This window comes from Diospyros lotus, chromosome 3 (genome assembly GCF_014633365.1).
Source record: "Diospyros lotus cultivar Yz01 chromosome 3, ASM1463336v1, whole genome shotgun sequence".
NCBI lineage: Eukaryota > Viridiplantae > Streptophyta > Magnoliopsida > Ericales > Ebenaceae > Diospyros > Diospyros lotus.
Genome location: NC_068340.1, coordinates 31,232,907 through 31,241,893, shown reverse-complemented (window position 1 = coordinate 31,241,893; position 8,987 = coordinate 31,232,907). Strand labels below are relative to the sequence as shown.

General features: G+C 35.7%; 1 pseudogene; it reads right to left on the bottom strand.

Moving 5' to 3' along the window:
* On the bottom strand, positions 1-8,749 carry LOC127798487 (proline--tRNA ligase, cytoplasmic-like; annotated as a pseudogene).
* Between the last annotated feature and the right edge of the window lie 238 nt (positions 8,750-8,987).

Here is an 8,987-nt window from a genome sequence, read left to right as displayed (position 1 = left end):
TTTGCAAGATCTTGAGGTCCTATTCCAATCCTTAAAGGAACACCTTTCAATTCCCAATGAGAATATTTCCAACCAGGTGAATGGTTTTTCCTGAAGTCCACTTTGGCAAAAAAACCTGATTTAGTTAATGTTTCCACAGTGGCCCACAGGCTTTAGTGATCCCATTAGTACCAGCATCCTTGTAAGGTACAGGAATCACAATAACTTGGACAGCTGCTACTTTTGGAGGAAGCACCAAGCCCTTATCATTCCCCATGAACCATCACCATTACTCCAATCTGCCAATTTAGTATGGAGAAAAGGAAGAGAGGATGAGAATAGAAAGATTGTAATTGCAACCCAACCTGGGAGAACTTAAGTTTTCTCTGTAAAATAATTCCTGAAAATATTTTCCACGACATCCAACTTCCAATGTTTGGTCATGCACATGGCATAAAAACTTTGAGTGAAATAAATAAAAATAATTAAATGGAAACCAACTTATCAACTTGACTTCAGTAAATCATTTCATGTCATAAGTTGCAACTGACTTACAAAAGTGCACCAAGTTTGTTATTAATTTGCATGCTCAATAAATGCTTTACCCTGGACTTTGGATTGAATACATTGGTGAAACCTAATTGGATGCCATCAAGCGAACTCTAATAGTAGCATTAATGTGTCAAGAAATTTTTATGAATACCAAGGACCTTTTCAACAAGTTCCAGATTTACACAAGGTCAAAATCTAACTAAAAAGCACAGGAGTGAATGGTGCTTTCCTAATAAGTAGAAAGAGTGGATTAAATTACATCAAGGCAGAGGAAGTTCAGGGCAAGTTCTTTTAACTGCAAATTATAAAGAAACTCATCCTTCCAAATAATCTATGAAACCATCAGACTACCACATTCTTGAGGAATTATTGGACTGGGTGAAAAATTATAAGTGTCCCTAGTGCACAAGACTTGCGCTTTGCGAAAATTGAGGGAGGGTCATTTTTACAACCAACCTTCCCCTAGTTTTTTTTTTTTTTCCTTTTCTGCAAAGAAGTTGATTCCACAACTCGCACCCATGACCTTTTGGTAACAAAGGCACAACCTTATTGTTACTAAGTGAAAAATTATATAAAAGCAAATTACTAGTAACAAATCAGAATAGAGCCAAAGAAAGGTAGCAAGTAAAATTACATAAGAGGTACCAGTACACCTCCAAGAACCAAGACATTCAATCTTCAACAGCATATATGAAATATCATACAGCTAAACTAGATTAATAGTTGATTGTTACATGGTAACAACAGTTATTCATGCTTAACATTGTCTTCATATTCTTAAGCAAACAATAAAGAACAGTCAACTATGTAACATGGTGTATATCAACACATGATAGTACTTCATAAATAGAATAATGTGTTACCCACACTAGGGAGAAAGTTCACTTCAGTTATATAACAACAAACTGTCTTCAAACAAACAAGTATGCTTATTTTACTGTTCAAGCACTGTATGCCCAGGAATTTTGCCAGACCATAGCCTTTTCACCCTTCTCATTTTCAAAGTTTATATCAAACATTTTTGCAAAATTTTGACCCAGACATTGTGACGTTGCACCTTGAATACCATGGCCAGCCTGTGGAATAAAAGCCTGGCACTAGAACAAGTATCGGTCAATAATACAACCTATTTAAATGAAAGCACAAGAAGATAAGAAGTTCAATTGCCTATATTAGGCAAATTTAAATACCTACACACTGGGGGTATAAAATCCACCAGCAAAATTTCATGTTCACCTTTTTTCCCTTTATAACAGGAATAGCCAAGTATTCTTCATATATGCACCTATACAATTCTCGTATTTCAAGAACCTGTAGCAAATAATAGAAGTCAGAAAACGCAGCTTAAAAACAAAGATAAATGAGCCCTCTTTTTTAATTATAAATATCTGGAAAATACAATCAAGTGATTGTTCTAAGAGAAAATGGAAGGAAACAATAATATCAAGTAATTAGTCCAGTGTCACAACCCCAAACTTCAATCTGCTTATTCAAGGTTATGCTTAATATGGGCTAGAGACCACACTCCTTTCATAAAAACTTAGCTGTCTCCTGTTAAATAAAAGGTTTCCACTTCAAAGTGAGTCCAATATGATACGAGCATCATCATTATTAAGAAGAAAAAATGTTCTATAGGTATGGGCACAAGGAGCATTCTCCAACTCCAATGCAATAAAAGATCACATCATCATAAATGTTGTGCCAAAACAACCTAACAACAGATCATTTCAAAACTAAGGTTTTCAATTCTGAACAAAAGTTCCAATATATAAACCCTAAATCAGGGCAGATCTAGGTGTTTATTGAGCTGTGTATTCCCCGCCTGCATCCTACCCTACTACTTTTAATTGGGGTTAGGTTCAAATTTGTAATTCTAAACCATGGCCCATTTGGAACCCACCCATTTGCCACCTGAATATATTGTATATAAAAGTATAATCCTAAAATTACAGAATATCAATTAAATTGATTTCCAGATGATGCTTACCCCAAAAAATATATATTTGGGGGGGCAGGGGGTGTTTGCTGAGATTTTTTATTTTTCTGTATCCAAGTATATTAGGGCTTTGTTTTGATCCCCTTCCCTTTCAGACAGGCAGCCTCTTGCAGCCTTGCTAACTTGTGAAATGTGACTGTTTACCTTTTAGCTAAAAACACAGCACAATTCTGACTGATAAGCTAGGAGAGCAAACAAGTACACAAAGTTACTTTTCAGGGGTTTCAAACTAATACTGCAGAATATTGATATAAAACAAGCAATTAATCCAAAAACATAGTCTGAATGCCCAAAGACAAAAAATCACAAACTTTGATACCTCTTTATCAGCCTCCTCCTTGTGGCAAAAGCTGTATGCCCCTCTTGCCAAAGAAACTCACAGTTACTACAACCACAAAAGAAATAATTCACTGATATATTACAAGGAATTGGCTTATAAGAAGTCTCAAACTTGGATAGATTAGTAGTGAAGTTTTCTAATGGCCTGTTCAGTATCATTTTCATTACTTTCATCTTTTTACTTTTGATCCCTTTATTGTCTTTCTGGGAATACAAAGGAGAAACTAAAAAAATGCATAAATTTCCTTTCATTTTAGGCTTTTAAGTGCTCAACTTTTTGATTGAGAACTAGGCTATGTTTGGATTGAAGGGATGGGCAGGGAGGGAAGGGTTTTAAGAGGGAGGGGGGAACAATCCCCTTGTTTGGAATATATTTTAAGAGAAGAGGGAAGGGGATTGGAGGAGACCCAACCCCCCTACTTCCTCTAAAATCTCATTTCTCCCCAAATTGGAGGATATGGGAGGGGATGTGGGTTCTATTTTTAATTAAAATTATTTTCTTTTGCAGTGTTGCTTTTTGCGCTATGCATTGGAATATAAAAAAAAAAAAGGCTATATTGGAAATTTAATATTATAACCCTTCCCTTCCCTTCATTCTCACTAACTCCCAAACAAGGGAAACTGAGTTCCCTTGCTTTTTTTCATTAAACATCCAAACAAGAGTAAAGTAACTCCCCCTCCTTTCCTCTTCTTACCTTCCCTTCCGTTTCTTTTATAAACCCTTCATTCCCCTCCGCCTCCAAAACTCCCAAACATAGCTTTAAGGGCCTGTGCAGTTGTACAAAACATTTTCTATTTTTCAACTCCAATTTCTGTTGAATAATTGAATCTCCCATTAGTCATTAGAAAATACAAAATTCAGTTTTCTAATATTTTAACTTTATTCTGTGGATTAGAAAACATCCCTTTTTATGCTTTCTAAATTCTTTGAAAATTAATGCTATAACTTTTTGAAATACAAAATGTTAGGACGTCTTTAGTTATAAAATTGGTGTTGAAAAGTGGAAAATGTTTTCTGAAACTGAATGGGGTCCAAATTTCCTAGAATGGCTGTTTTTATACTTGTTTAGGAAACATTCTTCAGAGGCCACCATTTTCTAGACACTTCCTATGTAATTTATTTTCTTCTATTTCTAAGAACGAAAATTTGTCAAGTGTCAACCATGTATAATCTGCTGAAGCAAATGAGAAACCATAACCCATTCAGATGGTGGGTATGAAAATGGAAATATTGTAGAATAACAAAGAAAACAATAAAAAAGACAATAAAAGAGAAATGAAAGAGAGAAAATAAATAAATAAGAGCTCCTATGCTGAAACATTGAGTAATGTAGTAAAACATTGCAGTCAAGATGACCAGCTTTCAAATTACCCAATTTTTTTATCTAGAGTCTAAAGTTTTAAAGACTTTCATAACAGCTAGAGAAACCAAAATGTCTCATAAACAGGACAAATAACCAACTGAACAGCAGAAGAACCACCAAAATAACTACTGGATAAATGGAGTAGGATTGCTGAACTCACATTGAACAACATTGCACCATTGATTAAGTTTCAAAGGCAAGTCCCTGTGTCCTCTTATCCACGTAGAATAGTATGGATGCATGACAGTTTCACTTTTAGGGCGAATTGCAATAGGCACTTCCAAATCAGATTGTCCTGATTTTGTGACCCAAGCAACCTGAAAAGTCAATTTACATAAATATTAAAGAAATAACTTCCTAGAAGGGGAAGAACAGTTCAAAAGAATCCACAAAAATCAACCATTGAGTATCAACACAAACAAAACTGCTGCATACTAACTTGAACAGATTGCCAGAGCAGGACTCCTAAAATCAAATATATACAAGAAAAAAGAAAAAGAAAAAAAGAAAAACCTACAAATAGAGCACTTCATAATAATTAACATAAAAACCTTAATGAACAATAACTATACGTCATCAAAGCATTGCCAAAGCCATGCACTGGTCACTGGCCCAAAGTTCAAATGTCAACAGCTCATAAACACATATAAAGGATTGCACTGTAAATTGTTCAAATAAAATCCAACTGCAGCATAGGCATACAAATATTGGCATGCCTCTATTGATACTTGATTGCTATCCTCAACTCATCCAGCTCTGTATCTTATTTCACATCATTTTTTTTTTCCACAAGGAAAGAATGACAAAGGTTAGAATCAGTAACTTTTCAGAGTGTTATCCAATACCACATATTTAAATGGCCAGCTCTAAAAAACTGCTTGTAGCAGCCAAAAAGTATGGGACGGAAATATTATAATTAGAGCAACTAAAACCATCAACTGACTATAAATTAGTTATCAGTTATCAGAAATAACACTTATGTCATCGCTGACCTAATGCTGGGAAAATTTTATTCCCCTGTAGATCCTCTGGAATAAGCATACTGCTCAAAAGGGAATAAAAGATTTCTGCTCTGTGGGCTAACATTATCAAATATCCATTCCAAAATTTGCTCTAATTTGATTCTAATAGAAGAAGGCACCATGGCTCGGCATTTCTGTGCTCATAGTTCTTGTTAACGAGCATACTATGCCATGATGTTTAATTAAAGCCAATCCCAGCCCAAAAAGAAATTAATGGTGTAAAAACAAACAAAAATTTCAACAAGCTTCTGGAGAACTATTCGGATAAAGTTCAAATCTGTAGCTTGTTCCTCCAACCCTCAGACAAAGTCAAACTAAACTCAACCCTGCAAAGGCATTCAAGTTTTCATCTCAGGAGCAAAACCCTCGATGTGATCCTTTACCTTTTGTAGAACACCAGGAGAAACAAAAAGCAGAAAGTAGCAGTTTTTAATCTTCATCTTCTTAATTTCAGCATCAAAGAAATCCTGCACATGGACATTCATTAGTCCCCTACACAAACCATAATTTGAAAAAAAGGAACCAGCTAGAGAAAATATACATGCCCCAAAAAAAGAAGTGTAAAAACTCTATACAAGCCCAGAAAAAGATAATCTTAGAACTATCAATAACAAAGTATGAATGAGAAAAAGTAACATTTCACTTTACAACAGTGACACCATGTCAGCTTATCTTGGTAGATATCAATGAGCAATTAATCGTTCCTTTGCTAACAGCAAATAGAAAACACTGCAACATTAAACCGCATGCTTGTGGTAAAAGAAGACTCATTCAAAAGTTCATCACTTACTTGCATGGTCTCCCAAATGGACATTGTCCATGGGCGCAGGATATAGCAACCAACCATATATATCATAATACTCAATCAGTTCACCACTGACAACAACCTGGTAAGAAAATTCAAGAATTGCCCTTAATCATGACATCTTGTCAATAAATTATCTAGAAGATAGACAAGAAACAACTGCATGAATGCGTGCTACTTAGGGCACCAAAACTATGCTGAGGGCAGAATCTTAGAAACCAGAAACCTATCAGCTTTCCAAATTTATTATAAAACAGCAACGAGTGTCTTTGAGCACATCAATTCATTTTTTTTTTTTCATCTACTAATGCTCCCAAAATTATTTCATGAAGAAAACTATCATCATAACCTAGAGCAAGTACTTCATAAAAGTCTTAGGGCTTACTCTATGCCATCTTCAATCACATAATGTGGTCCAAAAACTATAGATATGCAGCATCTTGATATAAATGATGTACAAAAGAAGTTTTTGTTCGAGCACTCAGTGTCATTAGCAATACAAAGCTCAGAAGTAATTCTTCCAAGCACATCAATGATCCAAATGGTATTTAATCTTTAGAGTTTGACATTTTGGCACATAACTTCATCTCCACCCCCATTGATTTTCTTATTTAGGAAGAGGACATCCCATGTTTAAAAACAGAGTCACCTAAATCATTCACATAAGATCTGAATCCATGTCAACATAATGTCCCCAATTCTGAATTTAGTCTATGGGATTAAAAATGGCAAATATACTTCATATTATTGAAGAATCAGCTAAAGGAACCATGCAAACATTGGCAGTCCTAAGTTGTGACCAATCTACTCATAGATGTAATTTCAAGTGAATCTATCAGAGATTTTAGTGATGGAATCCCTAAGAATTTTTATAGCAATGCATGTGGAAATTTTAAAAACTCAATTGATAATTATAAAAACAAACGAACAAATTAAAAGTTGACTTCTGTCATAGTAGAGGCCTTACAGGAAGCCAACACATACAAGGTCTAGCTTGTCAGGACTATGTCTCTCACAAAAACAAAAGAAGTTTTACACTGGGATATGAAGTCATTTGGCAAACAGCTGAGTTATGGATTCAATGCAATTTTTTGTTTAAGAGGTTGTTGTAGCTATGCCAAAAAGCTATTCAAATTATATACGTACATCTATATACTGTGTGTATATCCTTATCTTATGCATTATTTTTATATTAATAAATATTAAGAAAAGTATTTGTGAAACCATGAAAGTGTACACCAAGATGGATAGTTCAAAAGCCTCATAGTAACTATCACACGGCTTTTCTTTCTACAATAGCATATCAAAATTCCAAACAATGTTATCTTGACAAATAAACATGCACACTGCCATAAACCAGAAGGACACAATTATTTCCTTTGAACCACTTCAAAATTACCTATTTAACAAATTAACTCCAAATCAAACTCCTAACATGGGACAAGTAGAACTTTTGATATGTGCTTTATGAATAGTCTGAATCCAGAAAAATCCATTATAAATAGATTGCATCAATTGGAAAACCCATGTCATATAATACAATAATTGGCAAACCCTCAAATATTTTCATTTGAATGTAAAATAATCTAAATAAAAGTTACCAACATAGGCAAACAAAACATGAGACTAGCAATTGACATCATAACATAATCAGGTCCATGCACATCGATTTGGCAGCAAATATGGTCAACAATTAACTAATTATATCAGCACCAAGGCGGCAAGGCCTCAACAGAAAGCCACTGTATTCTAAGCTTTTCCATCACTTTCACTATAGTAAATAGATTTACCTAGATGATTGAACATTGCCCTTCAGTACGGCCATTCAACATTTGCCCCATCCATTCTGGTTTTGGTTAACTTTTACAGACTGACAGCATGTGGACAGAACAAAATTCTGTAGTAAGTCCTGGTTTCCAAGCGTTCAATTTTTAGATAACTTTATTTTCTACTCAATAATCGTCCTTACCTGGACTAAAATAATGTTGCCAACTAAAGCCTGATGTAACTAGCTGCACCTCATATGAACTAAGCAAAAAACAGTCAAATGGGTAACAAGAAGAAAGGAGAAATGCTGACAACAGAATAGTCACACCTGATCAGACATTAATGCATACCTCAGAATACCACTCCCCAAAGTTTTCGTCCTTCTTACCAGAGAGGCCTAGACCGGTCTATTTCTTCTCTTCCTTATTTTTTGCTTTTTCTTCCAACAAATAAAATTTAGTGATACGATAAAGAGAATATAAGCACATAAATAAACGTGCGGGATCGAGAGTGAGAGTGACAAAGAAAGATAGCGGTAAACAAAAAGATTGAAACAAAGCATCAATACTCGCTGCTTCTCGCATTGGAACTAGATTGTGCATTGGAACTAGACGGTACAAATTCAGGCTTCTAGAACTGAAGCTAAAATTCAGCGGAAACACATTCCCAACTACATCCAACAGATGAAACAGACCTAAAACCCGCAACAAAACACGCAGCCACGGTTCCAACAACGAGCCTGTTCACAGCAAAAATCACAAATCTGAAAAGTCTAGAGCAGAGAGGCCACGGCGACGACGGAGATGACAGTGCGAATGAACGACGAGATAGAGGAAGGAGATGAGAAAGGAACAGCGAGACCAGAGCACCGACTGCGGACAGGGTCACCGGAGATGATAGAGCGAACGACGAGACGGAGGACGGAATGAACGACGAGATAGAGGAAGGAAATGAGAAAGGAACAGCGAGGCCGGAGCACCGACTGCGGACAGGGACACCGGAGATGATGGGGCGAACGACAAGACGGAGGACGGAGATGAGAGAAATAAAGAAGTGAGTAGTACGATTGATTTATGGGACAATATGGTCGAATCCATGAAGAAAAATGCAGTCCACGTTGTTCATAGAGTTGGGAACAGCGGCTTCTCTCGCTGATCTTTGCA